The sequence below is a fragment of the Cavia porcellus genome, unplaced genomic scaffold, assembly GCF_034190915.1.
Source record: "Cavia porcellus strain 051 isolate PalLab524CR breed Dunkin Hartley unplaced genomic scaffold, mCavPor4.1 scaffold_11, whole genome shotgun sequence".
Classification (NCBI taxonomy): Eukaryota; Metazoa; Chordata; class Mammalia; order Rodentia; family Caviidae; genus Cavia; species Cavia porcellus.
In genome coordinates this window covers 9,626,813-9,642,750 of record NW_026947494.1, presented here as the reverse complement: position 1 = coordinate 9,642,750, position 15,938 = coordinate 9,626,813, and the positions used below count along the sequence as shown (strand labels likewise).

Sequence of the window (15,938 nt, the reverse complement as noted above, 5' to 3'; positions counted from 1 at the left end):
ATTCTGCCAGTCTATTTCTTTTAGTTGGTGCATTGAGACCACTTACATTAATTGTTATAACTGTTATATGTTGGCTTATTTTTGACATGTTATCTTTCTGCTCTTACATCTTTCTCTTCTGTTCTGTTTAATTGTCTACTTTGTTTAGTAGTTTTTTCCTAAGTGTACCTAATTGTCTTTCAAAATTCTTTGCAGGGTTCGCTTGGTGATCATGAAGTTCTTCAGCTGTTCTTTGCCATGGAAGTATCTTATTTCTCCATCGATTTTGAAGGACAGTTTCTTAGGGTACATCAGTCTAGGTTGGAAATCATTTTCCTTTAGGTTCTGGACTACTTCACTGGATGCTTTTCTTGACTTTATTGTTTGTGCAGAGAAATCTGTAATGATTCTGATAGGTTTTCCTTTGTAAGTGATCTGTCTTTTCTGTCGGACAGCTTTTAATATTCTATTCTTATGCTGGATTTCTGGGATGGTGATTATTATATATCTGAGTGTAATTTTATTTTGGTTATGACTATTTGGAGTTCTATATGCTGATTCTAGATCCTGATGTTGGTTTCCATTCTCATGTTTGGGAAATTTTCATCTATTACTTCTCTAAGTATCCTCTTGACATCCTTTATGTTGTCCCCTTCTTTTTCATTAATCCCTATCAATCTTCTGTTATTTTTCTTCATGTTATCTTGCAGTTGTTGAATTGTCATTTCCTTATTCCTTGTTATTTTTAAAAGATCTTTCCTTTCCTGTTCACTAGCTGCAATCCTGTCTTCGAGGTCTGAAGTTCTGTTTTCACTTTTCATTGAGGCAGTTTTTACAGCTTTCAATGGAATTTTTGATTTCCTGTATATCTCTGTGCATCTGCTTTATTCATTCTGTTTGTTTCTTATATTGCTCATCCAAGGATTCTGTCTTTTTGTTTAGTTCCTCCAATTTTTTAACTGTGTCTTCTTTAGATATGTTTAGCATCTCCTTCATTTCTTTCATTATTTCTTCTTTTACCTGGGAAATTATTTCTAGTTTTAATTCCTTTAAAGCTTCCCAGAGTTGTTTTTTTTTTTTTTTTTCAGTCACTATTACGTCCGATATTTCAGTTTTATGGCATATATTTTCTTTTATGTACATTGTTCCTAAGGTTTCTTTGGATGGGCTGGAGGTCTGAGATTGTAATTAGGTGTTGTGTATTGTCACTTTTCTGTATTTCTGTGTTTCAAGTGTTATTCCAAGTCTTCCCCTGGGTCTGTTGGAGATCCTCTTCTATGCCCTCAGTTCCTGGGACTCTGGCCACCCAGCTCCCTGGATTGAGAGAGGCTCACTGGAGTGGGGCAGGCTGGTCCAAACCTTCCCCCCAGAATTGATGGAACCCACTCACCTAGAACTCCAGATTCCTCCATCTAGGCACAGCCAGGAACAGGGAAGCCACTCTAGGTTCGCCTAAGGCCCGCTGCACTGGTCCAGTGCACCAGGAAGCCACAAAGTTCCCTCTCCGGGGCTGAACAAGGGTCTCAAATCAGCTGGACTGAGGGGAAGATGTGCAGGGCACTTACGTCAGGCCGCCCAGCCTCAGAACCTATGGTGCGCACTTGCCTGCTCAGAAATCCAGAGTCCACCAAGCTGTTCTGAGAGCAGGGAGGCTACTGCATGCCCAGTCAGGATGCGATGCCCGGAATGTGCTGCGCTGGTCTGGCGCACCGGGAAGCCACAAAGTTCCCTCTCTGGGGCTGAGCAAGGGTCCTCCATTGGAGATTTCTTTTGACAAGCAAAAACTTTTTAATAACAGGAGGTCCTCATTATTGTTGATTCTGGAAAGTCACCAAAAAGATTGGCCGAGATCAAGAAATCAACCAGTAACCAATTCTGGAGGAGCTGTGAGGGAAAAGGAAACTTCTCCACTGCTGGTGGAGATATAGGCTGGTGTAATCCCTGTGGAAATCAGTGTGGATATTCCTCAAAAAGCTAGGATTAGAAGTCCCATTTGACCCAGCTATCCTATTTCTGGACATTTTCCCAGATAATTTCCCATAAATTTTCTGGACATTTTTCCAGAAAATATCACTGTGATATATGTGCACCCATGTTAATAGCACCACAAATTGCAGTAGTCAAATTTTAGAAAAAAACTCAAATGCCCTTCAAATGAAGAATATCTAAAAAAAGATGTGATATTTTTATAAAATGGAGTACTACTCAGCTATAAAGAAAGACTTCACCCTGACTTTTATAGGTAAATGGATGTGACTTGATCCCACACTCATAAGTGAAGTAAGTCAAACTCTAATGTATAAATACCATATTGTCTCCCTAGTGTAAGAAACTGAAACAGTAAATAAGATCCAAACTCTACAATAAATATTGTGTATGGATAAGAAAGTACTCAAAGGGGAAAAGAAACTGGATTGGTGAAATTAGGAAAGAAGGAAGAGAAAAGGAAAACAGACATAAATGTGTGTGTGTGTGTGTGTTTTGTATGTGTGTGTGTAAACACACACATTTAGAATAGCCAAAACAACTATACTGCTAATTTAATTTGTTCTTGGAAAAGAACAGTTGATACTCATATGATTAGATCTATTTTTCATATCTGTATCTGGTAATCTAAGCAACACTTTTAAAGATACCAATATGCAATATAACAACCATTGTTAAATTCCTATCATCGTGTTTTGAAAGCCTATATTGTTATTGTATGGGGTTGTTGTATGTCTCTTTTGCTTTTTGTTTTTCTTTTTTGTGCCTTTTTTCCTCTTAAAATCATCAACTCAAACTGATTTAAGACTTAAATGTAAAACTTGAATCTAAAAAAATACTAAAAATCAAAGGGAAATATTTCCAGATAATGGATTTGCAGGATATTTTTGGACAAGATCACATAACCATAGGAAGTAAGAACAAAAAAAAATAAACAAATGAGATTACATTAAACAAAAAATATTTTAAGAAAACAGGAAAGCAAAGAGGCAATCTATAGAAGAAAATATTTGCAACCCATATATGTGTTAAGAATTGATGAGAAAATAAAGAAATCAGAAACTTAAAGGTAGAAAAACAAAATGACTCGAGTAAGTCTTGGCCAAAATCTTGGTCTACCTTAGTAGACATTTCTCAGAAGTATATACACAAATAACTAATAGATACCTGGAAAACAGCTCAACACCAGCAATCATTAGGAACATAGGAATCAAATCCACTAGATTCACCTCATCCTGGTAAAATTGTCCATTAAAACTACTCAACATATTAAGTGCTGTTGATGATTGGAAAAGACAGATCCTTTGGGCAATGTTAGTGGAGATGCATTATCTGCACAGTCATTATGGGAAACAGTACATTGCCTGCTGAATTAATTAAAAATAGAACTATGCTCTGCCTCAGTAACTTCACAACCTCAAAACAAAATCAGTCTGTCATAGAAAAATCTGCACCCTCATGTTGATGGTAACACTATTTGCCACAGCCAAGAACTGGAAGCAAAGGGTCTACCAACTAAAAAACCACAAAGAAAACACAATACATGTCCACTACTCTGTGAGATACTCTTCAACCACAAAACAGAATGAAATTCATTCTTTGCAAGAACACAGAATGAACTACGATCATTGTGTTAAGTGAAATAAAACCCAGGCAGCAGTTTTACACAATCTCACTTAGATGTAGGATCTGAAAACAATAACCTCTAAAAATTGACAGATAAATTGTCTTCCAGAGACAAGAAAAAAAAAAAAGAGTCAGTGGCTAAAGGAATAGGTAAAGCAATTGCTAATAAGTTACAAGGAGACAGGAACAAAAAGTTCTTAGGTGCTATTTTATAGTATATTTACTATAGTTAGCAATTAAATGGAGCTAGATGAAAATGAAATTAAGAGCTAGATGAAAAGACCTTAAAAGTTTTTACCATAAGGAAATGATAAATATTTAAGGAAATATTTTAACATAATTTAATATTGTACAATCTATACATGTACTAAAATATCAAGTTCTTCAATAAATATGCATATTTTTATGCTCTTCTAGAATACATAAAATATATTTTGTTTAAACATTAACAAAATAAACCCTTTCAAAGGACATGTAGACATTAGACACTGTCTCTCCCCATCCTTCATTTCATTGACACATTCTTTTTTTCATTTTCTCTTTGTCCAACATGTACACACAGATTTCCACATGATGAATCTTAGAGAAATGTGCATAAACTCTTTTTGTCGACATACATTATCGGTGTCCTGAGAAACAAAACGTTCAGTGTGTTTTACCCATGATAAACACAGGTTAAAATACTCAGAGGAATCTGTAAGTGCTCTTTGCCTTGAAATTAATTGTCTGCAGCACTTGCTGTTTTGAATTGTTACCATCTGGTGACAAAGTGAAATTTTAATGTTTATTAGTACACGTTTGTCGTACATGACATATACAGTCCTTGCAGGAATTGGAATGTATACATAACACATCTTCACTGCTTTTTTCATCCCCTTTTTCCCCCACACCCATTTATGAATTCCTTTCCATTTTTGTACATGATTACCATACATAACCATTGAAACAAAAGAGAATCAGTTGCTTAGGCAAATATATTACAGGGTGATACATAAACTGCACTTCTACGCATCTGCTTGTGTATATGTCAATATACCTTTGAAAAGAAGTCATTTTTGTTTCTAAATCATAATGCATCGGCTGACTGTCTATTTCTAGGGTGTTTTGTTTTGTTTTTCTTGGGCTCTGGATATACTGACAAAGTTTATAAGAAAACTGGTTTCAAACCAGATGATCTGGAATTGATGATTTCAGTCATCTAAATATGTCTCTGTCAGGATTAAAATCACTTTTACTCTCTAAATTGAAATAACTGCCATCTCTCTTTCTCTCTCTTTGTACAAAAATTTTACAGCTTCTGATTTACTTCTTTGTATTCCTGATTCTGGGTTGTGCAGTAGCTCCGGAGAAAGGTATTCTGTATTGTATTCCCGTAAGCCTGAGGATAAGCCTGATAAATAACAAAATTGGAGAGTCGGTGGAATAGATTTCTCTCTACATAATATATTTGATGGATAAACTTTTACTATGGGTCTTTATTTTGGTACTCTGTCAATTTTATAGAACTATTTGTGTTGCTGACATATCAGATATTTTTCTCTGCCTTATCTATTAAATTTCTCTATTCTTCTCTTAGTTTGGAAATACATTTTATTATTTCATTTGGCATCATAAAATACTGAGTGTATTTTAAAAGAGCAGTGGAATATGTTTTCCTTTAATGTCCTTTTCAGCTTCAGTCAACTGTCCCAAATAGGCATTGTATTTTTTTGACTTGCATTTTTCAGTGTTCCAGGGACCTAAAGCATCACTATTAGCTTTGGTCACACCAGGAGGATGGTTGCCTTTTGTCAAAGCAATTTGATCAATTTTTAAAAATTTGACCTACTGCTGGAAGAAATAAAAATGCTGGAAGAGGCTGAATGAATTCTCAACCATCTAAAAACTGAAGGGAACTCAAGACCATAAATTCTTCTATTCCCCTCAAAAAAGCCTTATAAAGTAATCTGTGGTATGAACACAGGAGCAATCCCTTTCATCATTTTTAGCACACAAGTCTAAATCTACAGGCCTATGTGATATTTACTTGTTCTTTAACCTTAGGAGAAATTTCTGAAATGGTACACATAATTTAACCAACCTGTAAGTGTTTTCTTTTTCCTTCAAAGGTTATTCATAATTGTCAAGTAAGAGGAAGTAAATCTTATAACAAACAGAACTGGTGTGTCAGTGACAGGTACAGTGAGAACTGCTTTGCTATAGGCAAAGTCCCCAGAAAAGGGGCAGAAGCCTGAGGCTTTACATTCCTGGGCCTAAATCTCTCCAGATTATTGCAAGAAAAGAAAGGGCATATTTACACACTTACTTCCAAGCAACTGTGGGAGTATTATCAACTCCAAATATCTCTAATGTTGCATGCAGTCATCTCTGTCTGTCTGTCTATCATCATCTATAGCAATGATAGTTCATTTAAAATTTATTATCAAAACTCAATTCAACAATTAATTGTTGGGAGTAGAAATTTTACTAAATTCAAGTATGTTACATTTCCATCGTTTCATTAACTGTACATTCATTTGACACTTTAGAACTGGTACTATGTGTCGGTGTCTACGTAAGGAAAAGGAAATACATAATTGAAAGTTCAGAAAATTATAACCTAATGAGCAAAACATTCTTGTACACAGAGAGAAATGTGAGTTTTCTTCGCTGGCAAAAGCTTAAGAACATCTTGAATTAGAAGAGGCAGGTCGGAATGTCTTCACTGAGAACAAGAAAGGTTTGATTGGAATGTAAGGGGTTGATATTTACATTGATATTCTGTTGCTGTAGTGCAATTAGCATGCATTTTTTCATTCAGTTTTTTTCAGACAAATAAATGAATTGATTGAGGGGCAACCCACATAATCACAGGTGTGATTATTTCATTTATTATGCAGAAACAGGGGTTTAAATCAGCTTTAACTGGACAAGTGAGGAACAAACAATGGTTCTGCCCATGTGATAAAACCATATGCACCAGGAATTTTGCTATGGTACTGTCCATTCCCTTGTATCTTGTTAGCATAAAAATTTGCTTTGCCTTACAACTTGTTACAACTCCACATCTTTGTGATAAGCTGAGGATCCATGAAGTTAGGTAGAAGAAGACCTGCCCTTCACTATCCATGAGTTATAGGAATGGGATGGAGAGTGGAACCAAAGAGATTTATTTGCCAATGTTCCTGCTCCAGGTCTCTGTAAACACGGGGCAAACCTGTTGCCTTGTGTAAGATAAGAACTCTAAAGTCAAGGAACATTATTTCCACCCCTACCAGAACGCAGATGACACACTCTGAGCTGTAACAAGGATGACAAACGTTGTGGGGAGGCCGAGCCACTTGAAAGCCAAGCAGTGGATGTGACGTGGAGAAATACTCATGGCAAATAGGCCAACAATCACAGAATGCAGCCCAGAAGGAGAGGAGGAGGCTCAGCGAGCTGGCTGGGAGTCCTAATTCAGAGGGTGGGCTACATTGTACTGAAGACCAGCAGGCACCCTGGAGCCTCGCTTCCCCAGTTGGAGATAAATATCTTTTCTGTACTAGGTAGCAAATAAGTACTATTTCTCTACCAGCTGCATTGAAAAGGAGCAAGTAAACGGGGAAGGGGAACTAGAAGAATAAGCAATGATGCAAAAGGATTGATTTAAACATGAGCAATGACCACAAGCCAAAAACCAAAGATAACAAAGCCTGACCCAGCACTGTGAGAGGCTGACAGGATGATCCCAAATTTGAGCACAGCCTGGACAACTTAGCAAGAGCTTGTCACTATTAAAAATAAAATAAAATAACATATTCAAGGTAGTGCATCAGTATGAAAGTCCTAGGTTCCATTTCTAGTACTGCCAAAGATTTTTTTAATGATGCACAGCATTATGTTTCAGAAGTTGATCTCAGGGGGTTGGGGATTTAGCTTAGCAGCATAAGTGCCTGCCTTGCAAGTATGCAGTTGTGAGTTCAATCCCGGGTACAAAAAAAAAAAAAAAAAAAAAAAAAAAAATTTTGATCTCAGATCTTTACTCTTTTTTTTTTCCAGATATTTACTTGTATGGTTACAATTTTAAAAATCATAAACCTCTCGACTGTAATTGCTATGTTCAGTCTACATTATGTGGATTCGTGAAAACACACAAGCATTGTTACATATCCTACCAAGATTGATTTTAACTTTAAAAAAAAAAAAAAACACTTTAAGGGAAAAATAAACAAACGCGGAGGGATGAACATTGTTGGTGCTCAAGAAACGTGTTTCTTCCCTCAGGGAAAAATAGACAACGCTGACAGCCGGAGTGACTGATGCGAGCTGCCCCTTTCCTGATCCAGGCAGTCTGGCTCCGGAGCTCACAAGCCAAAGCCCTGCGGCATCACTCTGAGGACCAGAGAGCAAACAGGAAAGCTTCCAAGATGGCTTGAGTAGCCTATCTTTACCTCTACAGTCATAAACTGATACCCAACACAATGATGAAATGAAATTGGGTATTGCTTTAATTATGCTGTTTTACAACTTTATTGAGGCATGGTTAAATATTCAACAAATTGCAAGATAGTGTGCATAATCTGATGAGTTTGGATGTAAGAATTTAATCCTCATACCATCACCACAGTCAAGGCAATAAACATCCACATCCCCTCCCCAGGGTCTCTAATATCTGTGTGTGTGTGTGTGTGTGTGTGTGTGTGTGTGTGTGTGTGTATTACCTGCTTATTTATTTTGTCAACCACTCGTAACCTCACTTAGTACATGCGATCCTTAGAATTTACTCACCCTACATCTGTATCATTTTAATTTTTGTCTAGATTGTTTCATTGTTTTCAGTTTTCATTTCTTTATGGTACCCAATTTGCATTACATATTGATGATTCATGGCGGGGAGCTGGCACATGTACATACCAGATCTCAATTCTTTTTTCATTCCTTTTCCCTCCCCTCTCTGACCCCTCCCTCCATCTCTTTATCTCCTTCCCATTTGAAAAAGATGTCCCAATCTATCTCTGAATTTTTCTACTACATAAATCTGACAATGTTTAGATATACCATATAAAGGGAATCATTCACTGAGTGACAGACTTACTTCATTTAGGGAGATGTCTTAGACTTCTGCCTGTACTGTAGCAAATGGCAGGATTTCCTCTGATGAAGGATGGATAGCAACACTGCTGTCATGATTTTGTATGCAGCATTTTTTCTACCCAGGCATCATTCCTCAAGTGATACCATGGACATTTCGATCACTGTTCAAAACGTTGCAGTGAACTTGAGAAAGTATCTCTGAAATTCTGATGTCAGGAATTCCAAGTAGGTAATCAAAAGTAGGAGTAACTAGGTAATGTAGAAGCTCTATTGTTATTTTTTAAAGAAATCTTCACACTTATTTTCTACAGCACATGTACTTTTTAAGTTTCAATACATACGTGAATTAATATGCAATTTGTGGCTCTGGACAGAGATGTTTCAGATGGATTTCTAGCAAGTTATCTTGTGCATTAGATTTGTACTGAAAATACGTGAAGATACAGTATAAGAAGGTACAATGTTCATTAAATTTTTGTAATAAGGTTTGACATGTCTGAGTTACTGTTTGTAACTGGATGACAGAATTAAGCTGTTCTGTTCATATTTGAGAACATGGTTTTTCTTAAACTAAAAGAACAAATTTATGAGGTATGTAATGAAGCATTGAAATTAACTATGATCATAAAATAATTACAAAAGCCATCGAAAATTGAAGTTTCTGGGGGAACTTATTACATTTTATATAAAAGAAGCAAAATAAGTCTTATTTACTTTCAGACCAGTGAATAATTTTTTTATTAGCGATTGGTTTTAAAATACCGTCTTTTCTTAGAAAAGATTAAAGGAAAGAAAGGCACCCACTTCTTCAAGATGAGCCTTCTAAGATGTGCTTTCTAAGGATTTAATCCAATTCATATTCCTGTGCACCTTTGTGTTTTTGGTTCTACTTTGAGAATACTATAAAAATTATGAAGTTACATAGTTTTACAAATCATTAACATACTTCACTGTGTATAACGTTTCTGTGTCTTTATAAAATGTATTAAAACTCTCATAGTAAGGCACTAAGTCACATCAATGATTTCCTATGGTTATAATGTTAGGCAGGGTTTAACTGTCCACTAATTCATCCAATATCTATTTGTTAAATAACTATTATGTGTCAGAGATTGTTGGAGAAACCTGTAGCAATATAAACACACAGAAGCATTTACTGTCTTGGAAATTAAGACGGAGAGATAGAAATAAAGAATAATATATGCCCCATACTGGAAGTATCACACATTGATACACAGTGACTTTTTATGTTACATTTCTAGGGAACTACTTCTAAAAAAATCTTGTGTGAATGAATTACAGTGAACAATCCATAAGGAAAGGAAATCTAGATAGAAGACAGAGCAGTGGTAAAGATCTCTAGATCTTCCTTCTTGGCTACTGAGATAGAAGGCCTGTTAGAATGTTCTACAGTGAATGATGAACAGAATTCTAGGGCACATTTTAAAATCATATAGTCATCAAAGAATCAACAGAACAGATATCGTTTAGAATCTTACACTAGAATCTGTCCATTGCTTTTTGTCTACTAAGACACAGAGTACCATGTCTCAATTCACCTTCTCCCAGCTCAACTGGAGCTAAGTGTTGCCAAGTTACAATCTTGATTAATTTACATACTAATGGTTAGCAAATTGTTTATTTAATGTGCTTTTTAAAATGCTAATTAAATCATATTTTTATTTCCCTTCTCAAAATTTTTTCATTTTATAGTTGAAATTTAATATTTTTCTTTCAACCTTTATAAAAATCATCCATGTTACTGATATCAAACCCGAGTATATATCATTTGTTAAAAACATGTCCACAATGTCTTTGTCTTCATATTACATACATAACATGTGGTGCTTGTGCATCTCTAGTTAACTCAGTTTTTACTTTTAATCGCTGTTCTTATCTTTGATTTTAGGTTTAGAAAATACTTTCAAATATAAAAAATTGGAACACTATTCACAGGGTGAAATCTAGTTTAAGTCTAATGTTACTGAAGTCACTTAAAGCTATTTAGTCATGAATAGGCTTTAATTTGATAAGTGAAAACAGTAAACTAAGCTATTGCACTGTTTGGCTTTCTTTAGGACTTTACCTCTTTATGCCAAAACTCTGAAACGACTGTTCTGAATCCAACGAGCCGCAAACAGCAGGCAGAGGCCTTGAATGAATCAAGCAGGTGAGATGAGCGCGCAGAACGTGAATACCTTGGCAAGACCACGTTTCAAGTTTTAACATCTATAGCTGGGAGAATCTGCTAAAACAAAACGACGGTGCCATTGGAGTGACTAGAAAATAGAAGTAGCTTTTGTGTCTTTTTTTTTCTTATTAAAGTCACCTGACAGTTCTTTTTTCCCCCAAGTTTGATGGAGTATACAGTTCCTACCTATGGATATTATATAATTTACTGAGACAAATGCATGTTGGATTCTTTTCTCCTGAAACAAATATTAAAGAGAAACACCATTTGTTCATCAATAAAGACTGTTATCCATTGAACTGTTATTCACACCAACCTAATTTCTTTCTTTTCTTTTTTATATCAAGGATCGAACTCAAGACCTTGTGTTTGTCAGGCAGGAATTTATGCCACTTAGCCAAACCCCTGGCCCAAATTTCTTAATTCATATGGTTGACACATTAATTTTAGTGAAATTTAAAAGCTTTCCTAGTATTTTTTTTCCTCTGAAATGTTTCAATTCACACTATTAAGTTACAAAAATATGTAAAAATGAACAATGTAAGATGTCACAATCATATATTATTATCTGGTGATCATCTCTTACAGCATTCTTTCCTAAATTCATTATTTTGAACTTCCTTTCTGGCACAATACTTAGAATTTTTGATAACTTCTCCAACTTAATTTTCAACTTGACCAGATTAAGAGAGAACTGGACGGTGATTGAATCATGGGAGATCTTACCCATGGGTGGATAAATCTATTGACATCTTTAGCTGAATAAGTTCAGCTCAGCTGTAGAAGTAGGTGACAGGTGACAAGACTTTGGGAGGTAAACTTCTTCCTGTCCTCTTCCATTGTGCTTTGTTTTGTGGCAACTACGAAATTAGCAGCTTTGTCCCATCACACCCTGTACATGACTTTTCCACTTTGGAGACAGCTTGTCATGGACTTTAACCTCTGAAACGGCACTCCAAATACACCATTTCTTCCCAGAAACTTTTGTGATTGTGAGTTATGATATATCAACTTGATATATCAAAACTCCCTAGCATATTAAGAAAGTTCTGGGTGCATCTCTGGGTGCCAGACATGTAAGAAAGCAAACTGACGAAGACCTACCCTGGATGTAGATGGCATTGACCAGTAGACTTGTATCCTGGAGGGAATAAAAAGGGATAGAAGGAAGTGTTGCCTTTTGATAGTTCTTCAGTCTTCACCATTGCCTTCAGGCTTCAGTCTCCAGTTTCTTCAGCCTCCCAGTGTAGACTTGTACAGATGACTCCAGCACACTGGTGCCTCACTATCCAGTGAGTTAAAGTCTTCAACCTTTGACTGCAGCTGGGTTCTTTTGCTTGTCAGCATCAGACAGCCACTGTGGATTCATCTGCCTCTGCTCTTACAGGCTTATTAAATTTCCTTGCTTATATTGCACATGCATTTTCTATTGATTCAATTCTAGAGAACTCTGGTACAGCAGTATATGTCTGACATGAAGTCCCAGTAACTGAAAAGCTGACCAGTGCAGTGGGATACTTCCACACACTGACACATGCATATTAATACTCAGATGTATTTGTGTATAGTATATGTTAATACATAAATATATAATGCATGAATATATTTTATACGTGTATTTTCATGTTGATAATCATTTATATGATTTCTAAAGTACATTTCATCTAATGTTGCAGTAACTGTATACGGATGGATCAATGTATAAGAGAAATAGAGATTATTTTACAAGAAAAAAACAGGAAATGCAAAAGTCTAAGGTGAGAGAGGCTGTTACAGTTTGTATCTGGACAAGGCGTTGGGGGAACATCCAAATACAAACAATAAGAGCCCTGATATAGCAAATAAAGAACAAATAGCTTTGTTTTTTCTTACTCATCTTTGTTTCTGTAGACTATTAAGATAAAAGGTCTAACTAAAAACTGACTCTGACATCTTAATCAAAAATAAAACCTGTACACATAAATGAAAAAAATTTTGTGTAGCAAAAAGAAAGCATAAAATGAATACAAACAAAAAGGGTAAAATTAGATAAAAATGAGCACCTTGTAGTGTTTCCACTATCTTAGCCTTTATTCTACACTGACATTTGCAGAAATTTATCAACACTGAATCTGGCCTGAATCTGTCCAACCATGAAGAGTAGAAAGCTCATTTATTTTCTGACTTTTAGAGAGTGGAAATTTGACCAAAACATCATTTAGATTTGAATTTTTCTATTTTAGTAAAATAATCTGTGGAATCTACTGAGCTTTTACCTGAAATATCTGCCTCATTTATGTAGCAAAAAAAAACCTTGAAGTGAAAAAAGCAATTAATAAACTATTTGTTGATATATAATGTAGTTAAATTTTATTTCATTCATTAAAAACACAACAAAAATAATAAAGCATAATATAATTATTGAAAGCTTAATCTTGTACTTAAATTATTTGGCTTACCTTCTCCAACCTCAAATTTTGAGAGGTTTACATCAGGGTAGCTTTGAAATTAATGAGAGTTCCCTCTATCTAGAGGTTAGGATATTTCTGGAAGTACCCCAAAACCCAGTTCATGAAAGTCATGTCCTGGATCAGTAGATATTATTTCTCGCCAACAGAATAAGATCCTACCATATATGCTAATCTCCAAAGAATGTCAACTCTCCTCACAACGAAAAGTGGTCTCTGCCAGTCAAGATTTTGCCTGGCAATGAAATTTTAGTGACTGCTGACTCCACTAAACTTTTCACCAAACACAATATCACTGATTTATAATAAGTGACAAAATGTCACTGATGATGCGGAGTAAAACTTCAATCTTAGACATAATGATGCATGCATCCACCCTGTGTGCTGTACCCACACAAACATGTTCTTTCTACATTGTTTTTCAAATATGCTACTTTTAAAGTTTTATTTTATCCATATTACTATATACTTATAAACACAAGACACTGTAATGAAAAACATCACAAACAAAAATAATTTTTCAAAATATTTGAAGAAATAAATTCAGACTGACTTTCATAGAACGATGGTATTAGTAACAATTCACCTGTGAACTTATATGTTCAAAATACTATATTTTTCACATAGAAGTTCAGAAGTTGTCCTTGCTGTTTTCTCTGCTTCCTGCATTTATTAGCAACCCAAAATATCTGTCTGCATCCTGGAATCAATTTGTCCCATGATGTTTAACTTTGAATATATATACATTCAAAGTATTTATGCATATGTATGTATATATATATATATATATATATATATACACAAAATTTCCATACATAAGCAGATGTGCACAATCATAAACACGGATAGATTTTCTATGTTGCTGACGAATGGATTGTACCTAGTTCTATGAACATTCATTTAAGAAAATCATGTTCTTTTGTTCATAACTGTTATTTTTAATCTGAAAAATGAAAGAAAAACAGGCATTCTTTATTGAAGTAGATGGGAGAAGGTAAAAGTCATTTGTGACATGACCCTCTTCTATTTGTTTGTTTCTAATTTGCATACGTATACACACAGACCTTTCGTATTCCTCAGGACCTTACAAGACTGTAGATATTTACACCACAGGCCATAGGAATGTGATGGGCTCACCTGGAAAGTTGCTAAGATGTAGGCTGATTGGGCAGGCAAGGCGGCGAGGATGAGCAGATGGAGGCCATGATTTTTCTGCAGAACCAGGATACAGTTTTCGAAGTTCACCAGACTCCAGATAACGGAGAGCCATTGCTGCATTACATCTCAACACAAAGCCTGCCTCTGCTGCATGTAGAATTTTTTTTCAAAATAGCTAAGGGGAAGAAAGGTGACTACTTTTATTCCCATCACTTCCAACATTTTCCTCTGTGTAATTAGTAATCATGTAGGATTTGAAAATATTGTTTGCCATTCATAGTTTAATCTTCACAATATCAAACATAATCATGTTAACATTTAAAATGATTAGCTCATGTTATGAAATACGAGTAAAAAGCGCTCCATGAAAGGTAACATAAAGGCAAATGTAAAACCTGTTATATAATAAGATTTTAAGTGGAATAGAGATGACAAGGGCAAAAAATTTGATCTTTACTGAAATTATCATCTCATATCTTTCTAATTTTATCACCAAAGCAAATTATATTTTACTTGAATTTTTATACTTTTCCATGAACTATGTTCTACATAATTAAATTGTGGCTGTTCTATCAATAAAAGAGATCACAAACTGCATAAAGATATGGAGAAGGCATGAATTATTCCTTTTTTACAACACATACGAAATATTCAAATGGCATTTTGAACAGCAAAAATCTAATTTGATTGTGATTTTTACAATGCCTGATGACATATGCGTAACTAATCATGCTTTATAGATTAAACAATTCCCTAATAAAAATACATTTGTAAAGCAAGAAAATAAAAGGAAATAGGTGTTCAGTAGTTTGACTATAGTTCAGTCTTGGTTTTCTCACACAGGGTTTAGATATTCTGATGGCCAACAGAATACAAAGTTTATTTATTTCTAGATCCTGGTTACCCTGACGATTCTTTTATTTTATAAACTAAAGATGAGTCTCTACGTTTATAAAATTGTATTATAACTACTAACAATATTCTTGTTGTGAAATATAACACAGCCTATCTCTCCAGCTGAGATTCTGGATGAATTTTATATCAGAAAACAGATATTAATAAAGGGAAAGTATAGGGGAAGATGAACTTCAGCTAACAAGTACTATCTTTGATATAACATAACCTGAGATCAGAAAGTGGGCAGTCAGAATACAACCTCAAAATGGACAATATTTACCTTCAAATAAAGAGAAATACAACTAATCAAAACCTGATTAAATATAAAATTATACAATAGTTTGTGTTCCAATAGAGGTCAAAGACAAAATTATTCAGAATACTTGGAAAACATTCCAGTCTAGAGTTCAGGAAAAGTGTCTTGTACAAGGCAAAGTTTAGGTAGAGGGGAAACTAGGGGGAAAAAAAGCAGAAATGATGAAGCCAGAACCCACCTGGAAGAGGGCACTGCTACTATTTACAGTTCAAGAAGATGCTTGGTTAGATGTGCAAGTACCCAAAGATTGAATGGTACAAATATACATTTATAGTAAACTTTT

At 35.0% G+C, this 15,938-nt stretch overlaps 1 pseudogene; it reads right to left on the bottom strand.

Moving 5' to 3' along the window:
- The window catches only part of LOC100718660 (splicing factor 3A subunit 1-like), a 113,475-nt pseudogene extending 98,921 nt beyond the window's left edge, over window positions 1-14,554 (bottom strand).
- Between the last annotated feature and the right edge of the window lie 1,384 nt (window positions 14,555-15,938).